The sequence below is a fragment of the Pogona vitticeps genome, chromosome 5 (genome assembly GCF_051106095.1).
Source record: "Pogona vitticeps strain Pit_001003342236 chromosome 5, PviZW2.1, whole genome shotgun sequence".
NCBI lineage: Eukaryota > Metazoa > Chordata > Lepidosauria > Squamata > Agamidae > Pogona > Pogona vitticeps.
In genome coordinates, this window is record NC_135787.1 from 166,513,129 (window position 1) to 166,525,994 (window position 12,866).

The window sequence follows — 12,866 nt, forward strand, 5'->3', positions numbered from 1 at the left end:
AGGTCTACTCTAGGTGGGACTACCAATCACATTTAGACTAACATACCATAAAAGAGCTTTCCCTGATGTAGAATCCCTCAGATGGGTAAGGCTAAAACTCCCATAATCCACCAACAAAAGAGTTTTGAGTGATGAAACATGGTAAATGCTGCTAAGTCTCAGGATCCCAGCTGAAGCTCCATAGTATTGTGATGCCCTTGGCTTCCAGGCAGGAAGACAATTCTCACAGCAAGTTGTGCTGGAGGAGAAGAAAGCCTGAGTTTTATCTGTGACTTGGCTTTAATGCCTGGGCACCCATCTCATCTGTTTCCAGTTGAAGGCTGCTCTAGAGTTTTATTTCAAAAGCCTAAGTGTTGTCATCATCCTCACTGCAGCTTGACTGTCCAACAATGAGCATATGTTAGGGGCAGGTTATTTCAATAAAATGCCCCTTCAAATGTATGGTTTCATGGTTGCAATGTGCCCATGTGGTGAACAGTGAAAAAAGGCTGGAAAAGATATTGTTTTTATGAAGTACTGCCATCTGCATCCAGCATTCTGGAAGAGTGGCCACTTCCTCAGGAAGCAAAAAGTTAATAATAAATACTTTTCCACCAGAGAAAAGCCCCTTTTTTCTCCCTTCCCATTTCAGGAATGTATCCAAGAATATGTTGGTCTTCCGTGTTCTTCCAAATGCCCTGTTGATTTATTCTAAGTTCTGTAATCATGGCTGGTGGCAGAGAAAGAGAAGGGAGGAACAATTACGGAAGCATGTTAACATTTTCCATCCAGAAATGAATTTGAATCCAGAGTGTGAGTAAAAATGGATGCAAATTACCCTCAGATAAATAGCAGCAAAATGTAATGAGCTCAGATATAGCAAAGGTGAGATCCAGAGTTGTGCAGGTGGCGGCTGACCTCCTTGTCTTGTGACAAATTTGGGACCTTCTTAAAGACTTTGAAGATATATGCTATCTGATGGCACTGGCAAGGATAAGAGCCACAATGTAGGTTTGGGGGTGCTTACTTGAGAAACAGTATCAATGCAAAGTTTGGCCATGCTCTCTGGGAGGATTCTGGGAATTGTAGTCCAAAAAAGAGTAATAAATCTTAAGTTCTGTGTAGATGCTATAGACGTGCTGCTTATATGCTGGCTTCGGGAGTGTATTAGTATCTATCTCCATTGGGAGATAGATACTACATGCAGGTTTAATAATTGTTGTCTGATCCAGGAATCCTAGAAGCCACAGATCTAATTACCAGAGGGAGCATAAGGTCCTTCTGATTCAGACAACCCTCAAACCCTTCATCGAGCTACAGTTTTTGTGGCCGGGATAAGAAGAAATATAAATGCAGGCAGAGCTTACTAAAATTACTTGTTTGGACTAAAGCTCCCAGAATCTGTTAACCAGCATAGCCAGGGGATTCTGGGAAATGTAGTCCAGAAATAGCTTTTCCCAGCACTAACTGATGATGTTGGCACATAAGTATTCTCACACACAGAAACACCATGATGTTTTAATTGTTGCCAACAGTTCTTTAAATTTCTTTGAAATTTAAGCCAGATCCAGTTAAACAGCCACCCAATTCATTTTGAGTTCAGCAGTTTTCCCGTCACTGCCTCATCCCCTGAATTTTCAGCTGTCATGGAGTTATTCAAGGCAGCAACCTCAGATATGAAAGGTATTTCTTTGATGGATCAGATGAGAAATTCCATGGCAAGGGATAAGACAGCGTAGGCAGATAGAGGACTGAGTATAAGTATGTTTTCTACGGCTCTATAAGTGCTGGTTGTATGTCATTCCTTCACCCTCACACCTTGAACTTTTCTATACATGCCGTTGCTAAGATACACAGACTGACTTCAATTCATAAACCTGCCTGTGATTCTGAGCACTGTTCTCTGAAGGGGGCTTTAAGAGATAGGAAGGAGGAACAAAAGGTTCATTAAAAGGAAGAAGCAAAAGGGTCCAGTAGAAAAAGGAAAGCTTTGGGGTATAATCCAATCAGACAAAAATGGCACTTTGTGACCATTTTTTATGCTGCTTTCCCCAAAACATCCTCTCTCCTGCTCCTATCCCTATGTCGGAAAAGAAAATCTTTGTGTAACTGTGAAAACATTCATCTGGTTCATTTTGCCTCTCTAAAAGAGGCCATTAGCACAGCTCTGAAAGTTACTTTTAAAGTAATTAGCAACTGACATTATTCTCGTCGTTGTCGTCGTTTAGTCGTGTCCGACTCTTTGTGACCCCATGGACCAGAGCACACCAGGCCCTCCTATCTTCCACTGCCTCCCGGAGTTGTGTCAAATTCATGTTGGTTGCTTCGCAGACACTGTCCAGCCATCTCATCCTCGGTCGTCCCCTTCTCCTCTTGCCGTCACACTTTCCTAACATCAATGGTTTTTTTTTTCATCATTCTAGGGACCAAGTAACTAGTTACAACTAGTTATACTTTTAAAAATTAGTTTTGTTTTCCATTTCTAAAATGTAACTAGACTATTCCCTATTTAATTCCTTCTTTAAAGTAAATCTATATGAAGCAACACAAAATCAGCCTATGAACTATGTATTTTTCCCCACCATTTAGTGCGGCCAGAAACCATTACCGATAAGCGTAACTAAAAGCAACTGTTGTACGGAGAAGGAATGAGGTTATCTCTTAGTAATCTACTGTTATAATTTTACTTAGTTATGCTATCATTATTGGGGGGAAGGAACTAATTATGTCGCTATAAGTAATGAAGTACTTTTGTTACTAAAGTTAAATGAACACACTTCACACCATCGTTTTATGTGGCTGTTGTCATTAAAGCAATGGTAGAAGTGGACTCTGTTTTGATCAGAATCACATGGATTCTGAAATGCAACTTCAGTGTCACGTCTGCCCCAGGACCACAGTTAGTCAGAGAGCTAAAAAAAATGTGGGCCCCCATTGAGAAAATATATACAACATAACTTCTAAAAATGTGTTGTATCTTAATACCCTGCTCTCTCTCAGTAATAAAAGGGGTAAATTTCCTTCCTTTCAATACATGTTTATGTGGGAGGATTCGACTAGATGATGATGATGATGATGATCATCATCATCATCATCATAATCATCATCATCAATTGGTTTACCTGCTGTGATGTCACTAAGGCCAGAATTATCCCAAAAATAAGACAGGGTCTTATATTAATTTTTGCTCCAAAAACACATTAGGGCTTATCTTCAGGGGATGTTTTATTTTGTTCATGTACAACAATCTATGTTTATCCAAATACAGTCATGTCATCTTGTTCTGGTTGCTGCACAATAGTGGAGGGTGGGGTCCCACTTAATTGGCCCTTTTGGGGGGGGTAGGCCTTATATTATGTTAGTTAGGCATCCTTCAGTCTTGAGAGACTATGGTAACGTGCTCTGTATAGAGGACTTGGAACAGCGTCTAGTGTGGCTGAGAAGGCCAATTTGAGAGTGACAACCCCTTCCACACTGAAGACAAATACAATCTGTCCCCTGTCCAGCTCCCTGATTTTGCTGGTTTTGGGACTGCATCTTTGCCTTGGCCTGCTGGACAAGGGTCTCTTCAAAATGGGAGAGGCCATGATGCACCGCCTGCCTCCAGGCTGAACACTCAGATGTCAAGGTTTCCCATCTGTTGAGGTCCATTCCTAAGGCCTTCAGATCCCACTTGCAGATATCCTTGTATCACAGCTGTGGTCTCCCTCCGGGGTGATTTCTTTGCACCAATTCTCCATACAGGAGATCTTTTGGAATCTGACCATCAGTCATTCTCACGACATGCCCAAGCCAACGTAGATGTCATTGTTTCAGTAATGTGTACATGCTAAAAATTCCAGCTCGTTCTAGGACTACTCTATTTGGAACTTTGTCCTGCCAGGTGATCTTATATGACGAATATCCTGAAAAATCATACCAGGGCTTATTTTCAGGGAAACAGGGTAGGTCCATGACTGATAGAGAAGACCAGAGTGTATGTGTAACTTTTGCATACTTGTATGGGAATACAAAAAGCAGAGGCAGTCCTAGCTGGCAGCATGAGCAAGAAGGAGAATCCAGAACACCACCACTCTATCGTGAAACAGCCTTGGGTGTGAGTCTTGTTGAACTCCATGGGATTCTGAATACGGCCAGTTCAGAAACTGTGTAATTCTGCATCAGACATGGGAAGCATTGTGTTTATGAACTACAGGTCACAAAATGTTTCAACCAGCATGGACTGTGGCCATGATGGCTGGGATGCTCTTGGGATTGCATTGTTGTTGTTGTTGTTGTTGTTTTAAAAAGTAACATTTCTAACCTCTGCTTAAAGGTAACATCCAGAATGGGAGCCCATGCTTCAGAAATCACACCACCAGGCATAAATTATGCTTTAAAAGTTTTCATGGATTATTGGAGGCTCTGAGATAAGAACTTGCTGCATTGAACAACGTGAAGCTTACCTATAAGACAAGACATGCTTGATCAAGATGTGCAAGCAAGTCCTGCCCTGGCAGCAAGTAGCTTGAGGCTGGCATTCTTAACCATCACACAGACCACATGAGTTGGTAGGCAGCAGGGATGTGTCGATCATTATCCTGCTCATCCTGAACCTCTCAGACCCTCTTGATCCTAGAGATAATAAGCAACTGCATTCTGCTCCTGCAACTGGAGCACCCTGGAGCATCAGGCTTGCGCACTGCGCAATAAAGAAGTGTGAGGGGTGACAGCAGAGGAGGATCACAGGAAGAGGCACCCATACCCTCCCACATCCACACAACAGCCTCCGCACATGATTTGAGTTGCATTCCAGACATGTCCTAGTACATCTCTTCCAGTACAAGGTGAGAAGCGATTTGCTTTTTCCCTCTCCAGCCCACCGGGGATAACAAAAGGAAGAGTTCCAAGCCTTTCTGGATGCAAAGGTTTTCAGCGCTCACATTGACTCAATGTATAAGGCTCTGCTATCTGTGCCTGGCTGTAGCAGCCCCTGCAGAGCCTCTACTTCTTCCTTGCATCTGTTTGATCGCAGCCGGGTTGCGTAGAAACAAGCAGATTCTCCCTCTGCGACTCTGCAGGCAAAGGCAAGCTTGCCTGCCTGCTGGAGAGGGAGGGGCTCTCTTTTGTGACACACAGCCAGACTTTCAGCTGGCCCACCACCACTACCGCCCACACAAGCCACACAAACACACCGCCCTCCCATGCCAACAAGGTTCACCCACGCAGCACACCACCCACGCAGTACACACATACGCACACACCGACGCACCATTTCCCACAAATTCAGATGATGATACCCACCGAACCCATCCATCACGTCTCCTCTTGCGCACACGCTGCCTCTTTCACCCTTTAAGCCATTGCAGAAGCCTCTTTGAGAAGACCTTCACTGGGATTTGAAAAGATTGCAAGAGGAAGGAGGGGAAGCAGGAGAGTGGATTGACTTGGCATCTCATATTGCCTATTCCAAAGGGGGTGCATCTTAATCGCTTGTGCAGACTGCGTCCTATTGTCAGAAATTATTGTCAGAAAGGCTTGCGCCAAGGACTCCCTGGGACATGCAAAGATTGTGATGGGGGGGAGGGGAGAGGCCAGTAGGCAAAAACAGAGGAGTATATGGAGGTTCATACTTCTTAGGGAAGGAAACCACCTTCTACACACACACACACAAACACAGAGAGAGAGAGAGAGAGAGAGAGAGAGAGAGAGAGCTGTTCTGAGGATACATTGTGGAATCAAAATCATTCATCTGCTTGAACAAGTGGAAAATATGCAAATATTTGTTCACAAAAAAAACTTACTGTTCTGTGCCTTCTGAAGCATAAAATATGCAACAGACTCACACACAGCACCCAGCTCACACGTCACCCTTGTGTATCAAGCAAAAAACAATCCAAAGATGTGTTGTTTGTTGTGTACCGCATGCATTTGTTCATGCCCCTTCCAGTGGTCTCTTTAGCATCACACAGGGGCATGCTATCCTTTGCTTTCAAACTGTTGACTTTGAACATCTACTAGTTACCAACTTTTTTTTTCCGGCAGAGCTCCTATGTTTTTTCTAACTATCTAGCAAACATTTGATGAGGGTTACTTCCCCCCCCCCCTTGTTCAAGGTCATACTCCTTTTTAGAAAAAGTTATACATTCTAAAGTCTGAAGACTTTAAAGGGGCACAAGCTCTACTAGAGAGGAAAAGATAGCAACATTATAACTAGGGATGTACACTGTTTTTGGACAAATGAGTAGAAAGGAACTAAATTAGGATATTTGTGTATTTTTGATTTAACCACAGGGCAAATCAAAGAGCCCAGGGGCATTAACACTCCTGTATGACCCTTTTAAGAAGAAATCAAAGATGACTAGGCCTATTAAAGTCATTCACTCACTCCTTTCCTGATGGCTGTAGTAAGAAGCTAATGACGGTTTTCTACTGGCACAAGAATTGAGTGCTTATGGAAAAATGAAAACATATAAATACCATCAAAGACCCAAACAATGACTGGGTCAGAGTATCATCAAAGGCAGGCAAGGAGGGTCAGCCCCAAACTGTGTGTGCTTTATTTGGTCCCAGACTGGGTTGGGAAGCTTCCACAAATCTCTGTTTATAAACAAAATTGTCATGTTCTTTCATCAGGAGAAGATGAGATGCGAGCCTCTCACAGTTACATTACAGGCAGAAATCATGCAACGTTCTTCAAGCAGGAACAAACTGAATGTGTTGCGTTCATATTTGCTATGGAGTTACTGAAGTCTATAAGTCTATAAAAATATTGTTGGGATACATATATCATACAAAATCTGTTTTTTTAAAGAAAGAAAAGCAGCTTTTATATCTTGCTTGAACAACTCTAAAGCCAGATAATAGGCAGCAGTTGGTGACTATCTTTGCACCCCTGTGACACCCTCCCTCAACAGCTATGGAATTATGAGTGTATCTATAGTATAACTACACAGTACAGCAATTTGATTCTACTCTAACCGTCATGGCTCCATTCCATGGAATCCTGGGATCTGCCGTTCACTGAGGTGCTTAGAATTGTCTGCTAAGGGGTACAGATAATTCTAAGGGGTGCAGAAGAGCTCTTTCTGGCAGAGAATTCTAACTCCTTCATCAAACTACATATCCCTGGATTCCACAGAACAGAACCATAGTAGTTAAAGTGAAATCAAATGGCTGCACAACTGTGTTGTGTAGATGTACCCTATCTGAGGCAGGGAAAGAGTGGCATTTATGGATGCTCTATGGCTATGTTTTGTCATATTACCAATTCATTTTAGGACACTGCCCTATGCTGAGTCCAACAATTGGTCCATCTAGCTCAGTGGTTCCCAACATTAGGTCCCCAGATGTTCTTAGGATTAAAACTCCCAGAAGTCTTCACCACTAACTGTTGAACAGAATTTCTGGAAGTTATACTCCAAGAACGTCTGGGGACTCAACATTGAGAACCACTGAATTCTAGCTCATTCTTATCAACATTGACTGGCAGCAGCTTTCTAGGGTGCCAAGCAAGAGTCTTTCCACTTGAACCTGGAGATGGCAGGATCGAACCTGGGACCTTCTAGACACAAGTGGGTACTCCACCGCTGAGTCATGGCTTCTTCATGTAGGTCTAATGTAAATACATTAAGCACTCAACAGGAGTTCATATGAACTCCCTCATGTACTGACAGCACACCTGATGAGGAGAGAGAGCATGAAAGGTAAAGCCACCCCATCCTGGAGTCATGTGCACCAGGCATCCCAATGGCTGAATATTTAGGTGAGCACAATAACCCCCCAACACTCTTTCTCTTTCTCTCTCTCTCTCTCTCTCTCTCTCTCTCTCTCTCTCTCTCTCTCTCTCACACACACACACACACACACACACACACACACACACACACACACACACACACACACACACACACACACACACACACACACACACAAAACTTCTGTTCCAAAGTCCCCAGCACCTACCATTCTCAACAGCAGTATGTACTGCCCTTGCTTACTGGGGGATCTTGGGAACTGTAGTCCAATAATAATAACAACAACACTTATACCCTTTGTACACTCCTTCCTGCAGCAACTCATCCTGCTCGTTAAAAAAAAAATAACCTACCCAGTTGGTTGGGACCCTTCTGAACAGGGTGGAGAGCCCAAAAATGAGCAAAGGCATCTTCTGGAAGACAGGTCCTAGATCCAACCCTCAGTTGAATACATGCCTACCATATGCAGCATTCTCTTAGGGATAACTGGACATCTAAGCCCTCTGAAAGATGAAAAACAGGTATCTGCATGACAGCATAAACTTCTGTGTAGCACCAACTGAGTCTGCTCTTTTCAAAAACAAATGCAGCTGTTTCCTGGAATCACAAGAATATAATGACTTGTTGAGTGTGAAAATAGTTTTCCATGCCATTCTTTACAACAACCATCCCATGGCCAAATAAAATTAAATCACGTTTATGAGTATTTTCCCGTGTCTCCATTAACCTTGAATTTGTGCTGGGCACATAAAATTCATTTACACAGTCAAGGATTTTTGTTTCTTAAGATCACTGTTCAGAGCCCATGTCATCAACAAACAGTGTGTAATGTGCCTGTCTACACAGAACTTAAGTTTGCAACATATATCGTTCCCAGGTGCTTAGAAAAGGGCATTTCAGCAGGTCAGCTTTTATAGCAGGCTACATCAGCTGAAATACCCTCTTCCACACAAGTAATAAAATACAGGAACCTTGCCTTTTTTAAAACCTGATCACCTTAAAGAAGGATTTACAGCTCATTTTAGTAAACTGAGTGAGGATTTCCTTCTTGGCAAACCTTAAATAGGTATGCCTAGCTGGTGCATCCCCGTCACAGATTGCTGCCTTGTCATGGCGAAGGGGCTTGAGTAATTCAGAGAAGCTAAGGGCTATGCCGTGCAGGGACACCCAAGACAGACAGGTTATAGTGGAGAGTTCTGACTAAATGCAATCCATTTGGAGCAGGAACTGGCAAGCCACTCCAATATCTTTGTCAAGAATCCTCCATGGACAGAAACAAAAGGCTAAAAGACACTGGAAGATGAGCCCCTAGGGTCGGAAGGCGTCCAACATGTTACTGAGGAAGAGTGGAGAACAAGTACAAGTAGCTCCAGAGCTAACGAAGTGTTTGGGCCAAAGCTGAAAGGATGCTCAGCTGCGGACACGCCTGGAAGTGAAAGGAAAGTCCAATGCTGCAAAGAAAAATACTGCATAGGAACCTGGAATGTAAGATCTATGAACCTTGGTAAGCCAGATTTGGCCAAACAGGAGATGGCAAGAATAAACATTGACATCCTGGGTGTCAGTGAAGTAAAATGGATGGGAACAGGTGAATTCAATTCAGACGATTATCATATCTACTATTGTGGGCAAGAATCCCATTGAAGAAATGGAGTAGCCTTCCTGTCAACAAAAGAGTAGGGAAAAGGCTGTACTGGGATACAATCTCAAAAATGATAGAATGATTTCAATACAAATCCAAGGCAGACCTTTCAACATCACAGCTATCCAAGTTTATGCACCAACCACAGATGCTGAAGAGGCTGAAATTGACCAATTCTATGAAGACTTACAACACCTTCTAGAATTGACACCAAAGAAAGATATTCTTCTCATTATAGGGGATTGGAATGCTAAAGTAGGGAGCCAAGAGATAAAAGGAACAACAGGAAAGTTTGGCCTTGGAGTTCAAAAAAAAGCAGGGCAAAGGCTAATAGAGTTTGGTCAAGAGAACAAGCTGATCACACAAACACTCTCTTCCGGCAACACAAGAAGCGACTCTATACGTGGACATCACCAGATGGGCAATACCGAAATCAGATTGATTATATTCTCTGCAGCCAAAGATGGAGGAGCTCTATACAGTCAGCAAAAACAAGACATGGAGCTGATTGTGGCTCTGATCATCAGCTTCTTATAGCAAAACTCAAGCTTAAACTGAAGAAAGTAGGAAAAACCACTGGGCTAGTCAGGTATAATCTAAACCAAATCCCTTATGAATACAGAGTGGAAGAGAAGAACAGATTTAAGGAACTAGATTTGGTGGACAGAGTGCCTGAAGGACTATGCATGGAGGCTTGTAACACTTTACAGGAGGCAGCAAAAAAACCATCCCAAAGAAAAGGAAATGCAAGAAAGCAAAGGGGCTGTCAAACAAGGCCTTACAAATAGCAGAGAAGAGAAGGGAAACAAAGTGCAAGGGAGATAGGGAGATTTGCAGAAAATTGAATGCAGAATTCTAAAGAATAGCAAGGAGAGAGAAGAGGGCCTTCTTAAATTAACAGTGCAAAGAAATAGAGGAAAATAATAGAAAGGGGAAAACCAGAGATCTGTTCAAGAAAATTGGAGATATTAAAAGAACATTTTGTGCAAAGATGGACATGATAAAGGACGAAAATGGTAGGGAACTTACAGAAGCAGAAGACATCAAGAAGAGGTGGCAAGAATACACAGAGGAATTATACCAGAAATATCTAGATGTCCCAGACAACCCAGATAGTGTGGCTGCTGACCTTGAGCCAGACATCCTGGAGAGTGAAGTCAAGTGGGCCTTAGAAAGCATGGCTACCAACAAGGCCAGTGGAGGTGATGGCATTCCAGTTGAACTATTTAAGAGCCTCGTGGTGCAGTGGTTAAACTGCCACACTGCAGCTAAAATTGTGCTCACAACCTGGGGTTCAATCCCAGGTAGCCGGCTCAAGGTTGACTCAGCCTTCTATCCAAATTGCTAACATGTGCTGGATTATGGAGAAAGCCAGAGAGTTCCAGAAAAACATCTACTTCTACTTCATTGACTACGCAAAAACCTTTGACTGTGTGGACCACAGTAAACTATGGCAAGTCTCTAAAGAAATGGGAGTGCCTGACCACCTTATCTATCTCCTGAGAAATCTAGATGTGGGATAGGAAGCAACAGGTAGAACTGGATATGAAACAACTGATTGATTCAAAATTGGGAAAGGAGTACGACAAGGCTGTATATTGTCTCCCTGCTTATTTGACTTATGTGCAGAATACCTCATGAGAAAGGCAGGACTGGAAGAATCCCAAGCCAGAATCAAGATTGACAGAAGAAATATCAACAACCTCAGATATGCAGATGATACCACTCTGAAGGCATAAAATGAGGAGGAATTAAAGAACCTCTTAATGAGGGTGAAAGAGGAAAGCACAAAAAATGGTCTGAAGCTCAACATCAAAAAACTAAGATCATGACCACTGTTCCCATCACCTCCTGGCAAACAGAAGGGGAAGATATGGAGGCAGTGACAGATTTCACTTTCTTGGGCTCCATGATAACTGTAGATGGGGACAGCAGCCATGAAATTAAAAAATGCCTGCTTCTTGGGAGGAAAGCAATGACAAACCTAGACAGTATCTTAAAAAGCAGAGACATCACATTGCTAACAAAGGTCCACATAGTCAAAGCTATGGTTTTTCCAGTAGTGATGTACGGAAGTGAAAGCTGGACTATAAAGAAGGCTGACCACCGAAGAATTGATGCTTTTGAATTGTGCTGCTGGAGGAGACTCTTGAGAGCGCCCTGGACTGCAAGGAGAACAAGCCTATCCATTCTAAAGGAAATCAACCCTGAGTGCTCACTGGAAGGACAGATCCTGAAGCTGAGGCTCCAATACTTTGGCCATCTCATGAGAAGAGAAAACTCCCTGGAAAAGACCCTGATGTTGGGAAAGTGTGAAGGCAAGAGGAGAAGGGGATGACAGAGGATGAGATGGCTGGACAGTGTCATCGAAGCTACCAAACACGAGTTTGACCCAATTCTGGGAGGCAGTGGAAGACAGGAGGGCCTGGCGTGCTCTGGTCCATGGGGTCACGAAGAGTCGGACAGGACTTAACGACTAAACAACAACAACAGCTGGTGTATTTTCATATGTAAATCTCCATTTCTCCTGTAGGAGGAGCCATTCATTCATAGAGTCTGGATCTAAATACTGTACCAACACAAAATCCTTCTCAGTAGTGATGTAATTGAGGTACAAGCCCTTCTTGCCTAAAACACATCAAATGAGATTTGGAGGCAAAGGAGAAGGGACCCATCAGCCAAGGAATTTTTTGGACAAAAACAGAGAAAGAACACATGCTTCTCATGCTGCAACTGTCAAACTGGTTTGACATTCATTCTATCACTATGGGGATTCCTGGGATCTGCAGTTCTGTCAGGAGCAAGAGATGTTGAACAATTTCCAATATCCTTACCAAACTACAACTCCCAGAAATAGCTGGGGAAAGCTTTGATTCTCAGATATCAAAATAATGTAAGCTTACCTTCTGATTTCAAGAAGGGAGAAAAAACACATCTTTTTGGACTGGCATATGATGCCTTGCTGTGTTGTTTTTTACTGTTTGTTCATTTAAATGGGCTTAATGAATTTACCGGTACTTGTTTTTAATAGCTTTTATGGTTCAGCTTGTATTGCTTGATTTTATAATTTAGTCATTAAATTTGGTTTTATTTGTTTTTATTCTTTTATGACAATTGTAAGCCTTAAGTGCTATTTTTGTGGATAAATAAAAATACATTCTGAAAATTGTGCTTTTGTCATTTCCCAAGACCACATGAGCAAAAACCCATAGATTAACTGTACATCATCTTCTGTTCTGCATCAATGCATCATAACTGCCCTATATAATCTGTCCTGTTCCAGTGTTCAAGCCAGAGAGAAGGTCTATCAGATTATAAAGATTTTGGAGAGTCAGCAAACAGAAAGTAGTTCTTTGCAGTTTTACAAACCTAGGTGTGAACAGGTGTAGGACTGGTAAGGTAAAGGTAAAGGTTCCCCTTGACAATTTTTGTCCAGTCGTGTTTGACTCTAGGGGGTGGTGCTCATCCCCGTTTCCAAGCCATGGAGCCAGCGTTTGTCCAAAGACAAT